General features: G+C 36.6%; 3 protein-coding genes across 7 annotated transcripts in view; 2 read left to right on the top strand and 1 right to left on the bottom strand.

Annotated features, from left to right (window-relative positions):
• LOC134826249 (neurexin-1-like) overlaps positions 1-13,486 on the top strand; it is a 56,807-nt gene that overhangs the window by 2,014 nt on the left and 41,307 nt on the right. The window contains exon 1 of one of the 2 annotated variants that reach the window (XM_063838558.1): positions 3,845-3,870. The exons of the other annotated variant lie outside the window; for it this stretch is intronic. The gene's annotated coding sequence lies outside the window, so the exon portion shown is untranslated. Of the gene's footprint in view, positions 1-3,844; positions 3,871-13,486 lie in introns of those variants that run through there. 2 annotated transcript variants of the gene reach the window in all.
• LOC134826252 (prenyl transferase-like) overlaps positions 1-13,486 on the bottom strand; it is a 92,610-nt gene that overhangs the window by 79,068 nt on the left and 56 nt on the right. The gene's annotated exons all lie outside the window — the stretch shown is intronic.
• LOC134826248 (clathrin heavy chain 1-like) overlaps positions 3,829-13,486 on the top strand; it is a 106,863-nt gene continuing 97,205 nt past the window's right edge. For both annotated transcript variants that reach the window (XM_063838553.1, XM_063838555.1), the window contains exon 1: positions 3,829-3,871. The gene's annotated coding sequence lies outside the window, so the exon portion shown is untranslated. The remainder of the gene's footprint in view (positions 3,872-13,486) is intronic.

Here is a 13,486-nt window from a genome sequence, read left to right as displayed (position 1 = left end):
CGATATAATTTAATCCTGGAGATAAACTCCAGTGCTTTCTAAAGCGGCTCTTACATTAACTGAGCTTAGTTTAATTGAAAATTAGACATGACAAGTTCATTTTACCTATGTAAATGCAAAATCAATCAAATGCTAGAGAAAAGAAGTATGTTTTAAGTTTGGTCTTGAAAGATATATCTGACTCAGCTGATCTTATGTCGTATGGCAAGGAATTAAATACTTTAACTGCACAGTGACTAAAAGCTTTCTCTGTGTTTACATAGTTAGGAGAGGGCGGAAAACTAAGGTAAAAATAATCATTATCAAGACGTACATTTTTAAAACTTTGCTGCCTAGGAGATATCAACTCTTTTAAGTAAGGAGGAGCTATATTATTTAAACACTTGTAGGCAAGTAGGGCAATCTTAAAATCTATTCTAAACCTAACTGGTAGAAAATGAACTTTCTTAAGTAGTGGAGTAGTGTGTGCCTTTCTTCCTCTCCCGAAAATAAATCTTACAGCAGAATTTTGCACCTTCTATAAACGACTTAAATCATAAGAGCTCAGTCCAAAATATACGCTATTGCAATAATCAATTCTAGAGAGTACTAGAGCATGAACAAGCTGAATCTTAAGGTTAAAAGACAGTTTTGATGCAATAAACCACAAATTTCTGATCTGAATATTACATGCTTGAACCACTGACGTAATCTGATCACTCATTGAAAGATAACTGTCCAAATACAGCCCAAGACTCTTTACAGTTCCACTAACAACATGTGGCTCTTGATCCTTAACAATCTGTAGAGAGGCTGGAATATTTGTTGAGTCAAATTTAGAGGATATAACGATGACTTCAGTCTTAGAAGAATTCAGTTGAAGGAAATTGTTTGTCATCCATTTCTTGATATCAGACATACAGTGTTCCATATTGTGCTCTAGCTGTGATGGGTCATCAGAATCAAGAGTGAAATACAGCTTGGCTATCCTAAACTGCTCCAGAGATCCAAAATTCATCCAAATCTGCAATGAATGTGTGAATAATGATGACCTGAGGTCCCCAGGTCACAGGTAAACTGGCACTAACTGCTACTGAATGAAGCTAAGAAGGAAGATCTGTATTTCTACAGGGCCAACCCACGTCTAGCTGGGTAGTCTAGTCCATATATTAGACGGCCAATGCTCTATCCATTGGTATGTACGCGGCCTTACCCAGGCCTGTAATAAATGGGGAGTCCCTCTTAGGACGACCAGTGCTAGACACTGTTTACTACTGACTGAATGGAAACCAACTTAACTCTTTGGATTGGTAGAACCTGTCTGGTTACATGAACATTGGAGCTACTTTTAGATTAGCTCATGATATTATTGTGGACTTAGACTGCTTGGATGTATCACATCTCAACCATTGTTGGGTGTGTTACTTTGTTTTGGGATTTACTTGTAAGCTTTATTGATTTTATCCATAAAATTGCATTTCCAATGATATCTATGTAACTTGAGAAACTTTTTTTACCAAAACGTTCTCGATCGGGAATCGTCTTTAACTTATTTTGGGGAATATTTTGACTTGATATAACGACGTCGTCGTAATGACACAAGTGACTGATCAACCACCTTATTTGATATAGTGTTTTTAAAATAAAGTATTTAAATTTTTAACTTGGGGTGTAAATATTTTTAGGGATTTTATTTTTTTCTTAATTTTCAGATCTTTCATACTATTTGTTACTAAAATGCTCATTGTAGCCTATAATATTTAGATTTTCATCATCATCATGTATTTTATCACACCATGACCAAATAAAAACAATTTGATCTTATTATGTTTTGTCATACGTTGTATGACCCGCCGCGCACGAGTGCGCGGCTCCCCCTGTATCGTCAGGACGATAAAGTGAAACGACCGTGGGGGTCACAAAGTGAAACGACCGTGGGGGTCACAACGTGACACAAATTATGTTATTGCTGACAAAATATGAATATAAGTACCTTGTTGGCCTAAAATATAAATTGTAGACGTACACATTGACACAATATCCATTAGAAAGCAAAAAGTATAAAATAATATTTGCGTGCTCCGCATAAGAATTGATGCGTGTAGGGGCTGGAGGACGCTTGTTTAAAATTATAGATTAATGCAATGTGGCATTGTAAATATTTAAAGTTGACGATATATTATGATCTAATAGTAAATTTTACAAAGCTGGCTTTTGACCACGGATAGTTTTATATTAAATTTACGGTGTCGTATAACAAATAACTATAAACAAGTTAATCCTGTTTTCAAGAATGCGCGGCTTTGGCGGCCAGGTATTGACTTATACATAAAATTGAATTTTAAATAGAAATGTGAATACATTAAACATTAAAATTTAAAACTTTCAAAACGGAGGCTTATGAATCACAGGAGGCCAGGAGCAAAGTGCAAAGAAACTGTCACAAACTGCTAGCTACTAACTTGAGTAACTGCTACAAACTGACACTAACTGCCACAAACTGCTACCAACTGCTACAAACTGGCACAAACTGGCACAAACTGATACAAACTGCTGCAAACGGCGCGCGTATGCGTGGGCGCGATATCAGCAGTTTAGTTAGTAGCAGTTAGTGCCAGTTTACCTGTGACCTGGGGACCTCAGGCTATTATGTTCATTAACATAATAGAAATTCGGCGGAATGACAGGCTGAGCGCGGCCCAGTAAGTGCCAGTTTGTAGCAGTTAGTAGCAGTTTGTGGCAGTTAGTGCCAGTTTGTACATGTGCGGCTGTGTTTTAATTAACTTGTTATGCGGATTTTGCTGCAGATATGCGCGCCAACGAACATAACTTTTTTAATAGTTTAATAAAAAACATGGTTTTTGGCCTATAGCTATTTTTGGACAAACAATCGTTTTTTTGAAATTTCACTTAGGGAAACTCAATCATATCATTTTATATTTTCACGATATCAGGTTAAAAGGGACAGTGTACACTGGATATAGAAGTGCCTTCTTTGCCCTGGCCTCCCATGTACACTTCTAACTGCAATATAATACTAGCACATTGACGGATGTTACTCGTCTAAATTTCTTCGAAGTAGCGCGCAGGGCTAGTCCATTAAGAATGGACAAATTATATCCATGCTCAGGCGTGTCCTGGTGTTATACATCACCTGGCTGTAGTGATACTTTTACGTCTTGGTGGCTACCAACACAGCAACAAGCAAGTCTCCTTACCACTTAACAAGGGGACAATAGTGCAAAGAAACTGCTGCTGACTGCTGCTGACTGCTGCTAACTGCTGTTAACTGCTGTTAACTGCTGCTAACTGCTTCTAACTGCTGCTGACTGCTGCTAACTGCTGCTAACTGCTGCTGTGGCGCGCGCTGTCCCCCTGTGATTATGAAACCCTTGGCCTCAGGTGCCATTCCTCCTGTAGTTTAAATACAAGGTGGACAATTATGACCCTTTCTCCATTTGTAGCACTTGCCACTCAGTTCATACATACTGGTTTTCTTCTCATTCTCATATAGAGTGTAGAGCTGCGGCATGGTCTTTCCTTGATCCTCTCCTTGATCCTCTCATTACATCCACTTCACCCATTATCTCAGCGAGCTCATTCGTCAAGCTTAATTATTTTTAAGCTCTTATTTTATTATTATCACTGTACTCATCATTTAACAGGTCACCACGACGAGAGGATTATTTCATCACATCACAACCATCCTCACAATTCATCTACCAATCATCCTACATGTGGAACAGCTGTCGACAAACATCAAGTAAGATAAGTTTTAATACTCCGACAAACGGGTTTAAGAATACATTGAAAATTGCTTTACAAGAATTGCAATTCAAGCATGATACAGTTTTAATACTTTCAACACTACTATATAACAAATAATTTGAGGACCCCGAAACTTCTGAGTTATACATCATAAAAGATTTTATATCTGTCTCCATCCTCCCAAAAGAATGGTAGATCCCGATCAAAACTCAGAGGGGCTGGACTCCTCAAATCATGTCTTACAGGGGCAACATGACAATGGTAATGATAATGACAATGATGATAGCGCCAGCCCCCCTTGTTTTGTTGTGAACGATCCACGTATGTTAGCTGCTGATGGAATCTGCAGAAACTGCTCGTTTGATTCTAAAGGAGAAGTGGTATGTTGTTATGAATGTAAGAGCAATTTTCACGCTACTTGTTATGAACTAAAGGACGGTAAACGTGTTAACTTTCCTGATAATTTATGCTCCCCGTCCTTACTGAAATCTTTCAATGCTAACACTGAATCAAAACAGAAAGGTAAACGTTTTGGAAGTTTCCTCTTCCATTGTGACTCTTGTGTTACATTAGCAAACCTGAGAAACGCTGCTGATTTAAAAACCCATGTACACACCCTTGAAACAAAAATGTCAAAACTAGATGCTGACATAGACACCATTAAAAATCTCTTGTTAAATCCTGCCACTCTTCATGGATTAAGTTTGACCGCAGGAAACTGTTCCATATCACCAACCCTTTCACCAGTTAATAGTAACCATGAAACTGGTGGCTCTAATGGTGTTGTCGAAAATCCCTGGCGTGACAGCAGCAGAGTAGAAAAACTGAGGCATCCAGCTTCAGTAATAGTCTCTGAAGGGGGAGAAAAAGTTCCATTATCTGACCTTAAAACTATTATCACAGAAAATAACATTTTTGTAGATAATACCTTCGAAAACAAGAAAGGTGAGACAGTTATCACCACATCTAGTCAAGCTGATCGAACAAAGCTAGTTCAATCTATCTCCAAAAAATTTCCCAAATCTGATCTCAAGCAACCTATAACCAAATTGCCTACGATATCCATTTCCGGGATTAGAGATGAAATCACAACCGATGATCTCTTTGAAACCATTATGAAACTTTACCCTGACATCAAGTCCCTCATTGATTCTGGTGAAACATTCTCTGTACTCTCAGTCCGCAAACAACGAAATTATCAAACAGAAAAACCACTGTTTCAAGCTTCTGTTAGAGTGAGCAATGCCATAAGGAAGCTAATCGAAAATCGTGACAATTTCCTATCGATAGGTTTGTACCGCTGCAAGGTGTATGATCACTTTTACATCAAACGATGTAATAAATGCCAAAAGTTTGGTCATTACTCAGCCCAGTGCCAAGCATCTATAGACCATGTCTGTGCTCATTGCACTGAAGATCATGAAACTAACTCATGTACAAATAAAGACACACATTCCTTTCAACCCTCCTGTGCTAACTGTAAAAATTCTAATAGAACTGATGAACAGTACACACACTCAGCCACAGATAGATCATGCCCAGCCTATATCTCTGAACACCACAAGCTTAAGCATTCAATCTCATATTACACCCAAAAAAACTGGTGAAGAAAAAGACTGGAGTTAAGAGCCTTAGTATGAAATGTGCAAGCTGGAATGTTCGCTCTCTAAACAACAAAGTTGACCATGTTATGAACTTTTTAGAAGATAACAACATATCTATTTTCTTTGTTACAGAAACATGGCTAACTGATGAGAACAACAACACCACTGCAATAATAAAAAACTATGGCTATAAACTTTACCAAGTGCATCGCAAAGACAAATCAGGTGGAGGTGTTGCCATAATCTACAAATCATGTGTTCGTCTAATCAAAGTTTTTGCCAACAATGACGGATCATTTGAGGCAATTAACGCAAAACTGAAACTCGTTGATGGGTCTGTCGTCTTCTGCTCCTGTGTCTACCGACCACCTGGGTCCTTGGGAAATTTCCTCTCTGATTTTGAAGATTTCCTGGCGGATGCATTCTCAAAATACAAGCATTTCTTGCTATGCGGAGATGTTAATATGCACCTAGACAGAATCTCTGCCCATGTGAGCGAGTGGAGCACCATATTATCATCTTTTGGGCTTCATCAACTTGTCTACTCACCAACACATAAAAAAGGTCACATCCTTGATCCTGTTATTTCTTCGCACAAAGTAGTAGATCAAACTTCTGTTGAGGTAATGCAAAACATGGCCAAAAGCTTCCCATCCTGTGACCACTATCCGATTATATTTCAGCTTCATAAGCCTCCTGACATCGACAAATGTGAGAAAGTCATACGCTTTAGAAAGATCAGAGACATAGATCAGGAACAATTTAAAGGTGATTTATCTGTTGCTCTATCTGAGTTGGTTTTTGAAGAAAAGAGCTTCTCTGATGTTGTGACTCAATTCAACAATGGGTGTCAACATATACTAAATGTACATGCTCCAGAATATTCCAAAACCATCAAAGACATTCCCACTGCTCCCTGGTTTGATGGCGAATACAAAGTTGCAAGAGCCGACAGAAGAAAGGCTGAGAAAGCCTGGAAAAAGTCAAGTCTTGACATTGATCATGATATCTTTGTTCATTTGCGAGAGCACTGTTCAGAGCTGACTCTCAAAAAGAAAAAACTGTTTTTCTCTAATACTTTCCAAAAATACAAACACTCACAAAAGAGCCTTTACAAATTTGTAGACACTTTCCTGGATAAAGAAAAGAACCTCACTTTACCATCTTCAGAAAATCTTCAGGAAACTGTAAATGCCTTTAACCAGTATTTTACTGAAAAAATTGAGAAAATCCGAACATCATTTCCCAACACTACTGTGACTAATAGTTCTCCAAACTTCAATGGCCAGGCATTATCTGAATTTAGAAAAGCTACTATTTTTGAAGTAAGAGGATTGATCAAAGAATCTGGCATCAAAACCTCATCGATTGATCCACTACCTAGAGAACTCTTGTCAGAGCACCTTGAGCTAATCCTCCCTACCCTTTGTGATATTATCAACGTTTCTCTTTCAACTGGAAGTATGGAGGGAATCAAACTAGCACATCTCACTCCCCTAATCAAGGGAGATTCCATAGACACTGAGAACTTAAACAATTATAGACCCATCTCTAATCTTACATTCATCGGTAAACTCATTGAGCGCTTTGTATTAAAATGCCTCAATGAACATCTAGCCAAGAATAATCTCAACATCGACCACCAGTCTGGTTACAAAAAGCATCACAGCACAGAAACACTCCTCATTACCATAGTCAATGACCTCCTCATAGCCACTAATGAAAACACAGCAACAGTTGTAATGCTTTTAGACCTGAGTGCTGCATTCGACACAGTTGACCATATCAAACTGATCAATATATTGAAGTGTGAGATTGGGATTGCGGGAACAGCCTTGAAATGGTTCACCAGCTTCATCCGTGGTCGTTGTCAAAAAGTCAAGATAGGAGACCTAGAATCTGAAGAAATTGTAATAAAGTTTGGTGTCCCACAGGGCTCTGTCCTTGGCCCTGTGTTGTTCAATATCTACATCCGCTCAATTTACTCTTCTGTAAAATCAAAGCAATTTCTGATCCATGGCTATGCTGATGATCACCAGATCTACAAGTCATTTTCATCCGCTACAGAATATCAAGTCTTTAGCGAAGACCTGCCCTCCTGTTTTAGAGAAATTGAGACCTGGATGACGAATCACTTCCTTCTTCTGAATCCAACTAAAACTGAAATTATAGTTTTTGGTTCAAAACGTTTATTGTCAGAATTAGAAATTGGTGGTGTCTTCCTAAAATCTTCTGTCTGTATAAGACTTGTTAACGTTACCAAAAACCTTGGCTTTACATTGGATTCCTCTCTGACTCTAAATCCTCAGATAAAGAAGCTTAAAGCTGCAAACTGCCACAAGATGCGGAATATTGCAAAGATGAAACCATTCCTCTCTGAAGATCAAATGCAAATCATCGTACAATCTCTTGTTATTAGTTCGCTTGACTACTGCAATGCACTTTATTATGGTACTAATCATTCTGTTTTGAAACAGCTACAATCTCTGCAAAACAGAGCATGTCGCTTAGTTAAAGGTCTAAAGAGGAGAGAAGAAGTTGAGCCCTACATAAAAGAACTTCATTGGCTCAAGGTACAAGAACGTATTGAATTTAAAATACTCCTGCTAACTTTCAAACTGCTCCATGGACTAGCACCTTCATACCTGTCAAACCTTGTCAAGTACAATCCCAGTGGTGGCAGAGATGTGTCTCTTCATTGCCCTATAAACAGTCCACCAAGAGCCTTCTCTTCATCTGCTCCAAGATTATGGAACAACCTTCCTCAAGAAATCAGGAAATGTGTAAACATCAATGACTTTAAGGGAAAACTAAAAGCTCATCTGTTTAGAAAGTCCTTTGATATGTACTGAGTAAATAATACATTATCAGAAGATTTTAAAAATCTTCATCCTATAGCAGGTCAATTTTACGCTTTAAATTAAATTATTTTAGGCTACTAATTTTTCAGGATTTTCGGGCAACATTCGAGATATTATTCTTTTCCGTGTTTCACTGTGTCTGCCAACAAAATTTTAGTGTAGGTCAGAAAAGGAGGCTCTAACCCTGGACACCAACATTTTTTGGGTTGGCACCCAGGAGAAAGCTGCCTTATTCTTTGTATTTTGTCTCAAGTATTTTAGCATCTTCTTCCACTCTGTTTATTTCACCGTCTCTAGACTTGTATGTTGCCCAGATAATTTGACATGACTGTATTGGATTTTCTGTAACATCAGTTACTGTTCTGCAGTAAGCTTTTTTAATAATTTTGTATTGTATATTGAAGTATTCAGATTGTTTGTATATTTGGAGTTATATATATTTGGAGTCTCATACATAGATTTCTTGTGGTCATCATCTATTTTTCATATGTTTTGTTAGAAAACCTGCTAACCTTTCTTGGATATCTTCTTGTTAAAGGTGTTTCTGCCTTATTTAGTCAGGATTTAACTTGTAGCTATAAACTTCCGTTTTTAATTCCAGTCCAAGGCGAGATGCACGATCTCTACTGTCATTTAGGTATCATTTACAGCTGAGCATAAGGGTTAAATTTAAATTATTTAACCTTTTGGTGCTGTATCAAAATAACATTAATTTATTATTATTATTATTATGATACACTTGATTGGTGTGAGCTTAATTTTGCCACGAATAAGCTCAAGTTTTGATTAATGTGAGTTACTAAAATAACCACTTATCTTTCCTCATACATGCAACCACTGCACTCCAACTAAACACATTATTTACCATAGTCCACACACCATACTCCACAGATGATATATTTATATATACACACAAACACACTAGTACCGAACAATTGCCCTGTAAAACATGCTCACGATACACTCAAAATTAGAAATAGTCGGCTAAGCGAAACTTAGCGACTTACACTCAGTGTACACCCAGTGTAAACCAGTATTACACACTAGTAAATTCTACGTAATGCGCGAAAACAATAATTCTGTAGCGTTTTCATTGTCACATCTCACGTCGACGGGATTAAACGCGCGCGCGCGTAACAACTTATCTTACTGCTAACTCAGGGACTAAACACACAACGACTTTGACAATTGACAGATGACTAAACAAATGTGAGTTATGACGGACTTAACTGTATGGGTCAACTACTGAAACTATGTTGTTTACTATCTTGTTCATTATACTGGACATGAGATGACGAAGTATCTTAAGCAGCACTTTATACCCCCACTTAGAACTTGATTAGTCACGAACAATAGAATCATCAAAAACCAATACAATAAAACATCTTGATCAATAAATGCCTAGCAGCACCAGACAGCAGCCGTGTACCTTTTTCGACTCCGTGGAGTCCCTGATGGACTTTTGTTTACTTTTGTTAATAATCGGACCAACCTTTCTTTCTCGAAACATGTATCCTATTGTATTTCATTATAGTATTAAGATGTGAAGATATACTAGATATTACAACGAAATAGAGGTATACCAAATTGGCCCTTGATATGAACTATAACCGTGTTGATGGTTTTAAATTTTGTATGTTGTAAGCACTTTAGTTTGTGAAGCGTTTACTCCTCCCCTCAGCAAGACAGCTAGATTATAGATTAATGATAATAATTGTCAAATGTCGTTATAAATTATATAACAGTTATAAATGTTCAATAGTTGTAGAGCGACTTCAAGAGTAGTGGTCCACAGGGGTCCGAAAAAGCCGTACAGGCACTTGGGTCCTTATCCTTGTCACTAATCTCAATTGGATTCGGTTTACACAAAGCATGAACATTTAGACGTACCTTACAAGACGTTTTCATAACGTACGAAATGCGACGGTTTTCCCGAAATTTCGCCATATTTTCGGACCGCCAAAATTTCGGTCGTCGTAATAGAATCTGTCGCATTATTTTTAGCTTATTCCAATAATTGTGGCTTCATCGATTCATTTTGTTCTTGAAAAGTTAGTGATATGATGGTGGGACAAATAAACACAAAATTCCATGATGAATTTAATGTCAAGTAATACGTTTTAAATTTACAATAAATTACATTTATGTGCTAACATAAACGTCTTACTGGGCCGCGCTCAGCCTGTCATTCCGCCAAATCTATATTCATATATGTTAATGAACATAATAGCCTGGGGTCCTCAGGTAACCACAAAAATGTCTTGTAAGGTACACATTGACACGATATTTATTAGAAAGCAAAAAGTATAAAATAATACGTGCATGCGCGGCTTGAGCCGCGCCGCATAAGAACGGATGCGTGCAGGGGCTGGAGTACGCTTGTATGTAAATTAATGAAATGTTGCATTGTAAATATTTAGAATTGACGATATATTTTGATCTAAAAGTAAATTTCACAAAGCTGGCTTTGGATTTAGGTAAGATTATAATTTTTTTTTTTTTTAAAACCACGGATAATTATAAATTTATTTTTATTTGTCGTATAATCATAAACAATTTAATCATGTTTTTAAGAATGCGCGGCTTTGGCGGCCAGTTATTGACTTATACATTAAATTGAATTTTAAATAGAAATGTGAATATATTAAAATTTAAAACTTTCAAAACGGAGGCTTATAAATATTATTATATTATGATTGTAAAATAAAGGATAAAATTTTAAATTTGTTTCACTAAAAATTTGTTTCACTTATTTATGATTAAAGGAATGTAAAAGAAAACTTATTGTTTCATTGAAAACTTATTGTTTCATTGATTTGATTTGATTTGATTTACAGGACAAAATTCCTGATACAACTGATATGCTGGATTATCTCTACAGATATCCTAATGTATACTGATATCTGGATATTATCCGGTTGGAAGAGACAAGGACAAGTGAAACAAGGAAGTTAGGAGTAAGGGCAAATTTTCGGCGTCTACGCCATCTTCAGGCTAAAATTGTTATAAATGTTAGTATATAATAAATGCTTCTATACTAGTTAAAATGCTAAATTGAAATTACACACACTGAATACAGGTTACATCAAATGGTATTATACATTACATTGGAAATAGTGATCAACAACGGTTACTAAGACCCACGACGTATAAACAAAACAGGACGACTTCACCCTCTCTCACCTACAACACGTCATAACCCTTCATCATCAAACATACAATATACCGACCACGTAACATGCACTCTACCATTCATCAACGAGCCAATTTCCAAAGAAGTCACTCAATTTGCCCTCTCACACAACTTACCGGTCAAATTCATATTCACACCAGGTAAGAAACTCTCAGAGATCTTATGTTCATCACGACCACATGACAAACCACACTGCACCATACCAAACTGTATCATATGTCCACTCATCACAACAAATTACGACTGCAAACCAAAATGTGTCATATACAAAGTTACGTGTAAATTATGTCAAGAGCTATATATAGGGGAAACGAGTAGAACAGCACACGATAGATTTTCAGAGCATCGAAGAGCAGTCAACAGGCCTTTAACCTATCATGATAATGCGTTGGCTGCTCATTATTCAGAGTTTCACAATAACTTAGAACCAGATATTTCCTTCGATATTTTAGAAATTAACTTATATAGCACCATTAAACGTAAAGTGACATAAGCTTACTACATTAATTTATTTAAACCTAGTATCAATAACAAAGAAGAGTGCGAGAAGCTTAAGGGATTTCTATTACAACATATTCAAAGACAAATTTATACAAATAGCACACGACCCTTATGTTCAGTAGATATTATGTACTTGGACAGAGTGTAAAACGTGTGTACTTCACTATTTTCAATGTAATGTATAATACCATTTGATGTAACCTGTACTCAGTGTGTGTAATTTCAATTTAGCATTTTAACTAGTATAGAAGCATTTATTATATACTAACATTTATAACAATTTTAGCCTGAAGATGGCGTTGACGCCGAAAATTTGCCCTTACTCCTAACTTCCTTGTTTCACTTGTCCTTGTCTCTTCCAACCGGATAATATCCAGATATCAGTATTTCAATCATGAGACTAATAAACAGCGAACTACTCCGTTATTTGATATCCTAATGTATACCTACATGAAACACTGTCTTGTAGGTTTATAACCTACCAAGATGAGTATCACTCGTTAAATACCATCCAGTCCAACTACAGGCTCCTTACAAGTTTCTTTTCAAACGTGGCTTTGATATTGACTCCTAATTAGTTTCTTTGGTTACTGCCTCTTTTAATATTTCTTCATTGTTTTTACTCAAAAGTACATAAACTTCGTCTTGTCATTCATTTACTGTATCAAGTCTATAAAATTTTTGCATGGTTTAGAATATAATTGTGGACTGTTTTGCAATGTTATTTTTTCTTGTATCCTGACTTGTTTTCGTGGCACACCGCAGTGCACCGGTGCATTCTAAGTTGTGCCACTATGATATAACAGTTTAAATTATTATTATTATTATTTTTAAGTGGTAAGGCCGAGTTGATAAACTATTTCTTGGCATTTGCACCCTGTAAGAGTCGTGACCATTCCCCATGTTAAGTCTGTCCTAAAGAATTATAATTGCTAGGCATTATTCTGTGTTAAGCGTAAGCTGTGCATGTGGGCTGTTGGAAACCAGACTCAGAGTAGTGATGTCTTCCCATACCGACACTGAGAGCAGTGTAGTTAAATCTTCTTTCTTTTCTGTTAATATTAAAGTCTTATAATCAGAACTTTTTTTGTGATGATCGTTCAAGAATGATTCAATAGTTAATCGTCCAAAATACCTTTTTTTTCTTGACATTTTTATATTTGATTATGAAACAATACATTTTATTCTATACACAGTAAAACTTCGATTTACCGCGAAGTTTGGGGGAAAGAAACATCCACGGTAAGTCAGGGTTGGCGGTAAATCGGATTTTGTTTGTTTACATTATACATGTTTAAAAGCCCTATTTGGTGGAAGGAGGTGGCCATTTCAGCCATGCAAGATCTTTTGATTCTGTAAAATGTGCTAAAATTAAATTTCTTGTTTCATTGAAAATTTATTGTTTCGCTGAATTGATAAAATATGGTACTGCAATATAAGTTGCATACTACGGATGACAACTAACTAAACTAGAAAAATAAACTTGGATATATTAATGCTTTTCATGCAAACGAGTGAAAACGAATCTTTTATGTCATGTATCCTTGGGTTTGGACAGGATATGCCGCTTAAAATACTTC

This window comes from Bolinopsis microptera, chromosome 2, assembly GCF_026151205.1.
Source record: "Bolinopsis microptera isolate Bmic1 chromosome 2, MBARI_Bmic_1.0, whole genome shotgun sequence".
Taxonomy (NCBI): domain Eukaryota; kingdom Metazoa; phylum Ctenophora; class Tentaculata; order Lobata; family Bolinopsidae; genus Bolinopsis; species Bolinopsis microptera.
Note: the sequence above shows the minus strand (reverse complement) of the source record. Positions and strands in the feature narration are given on the sequence as shown.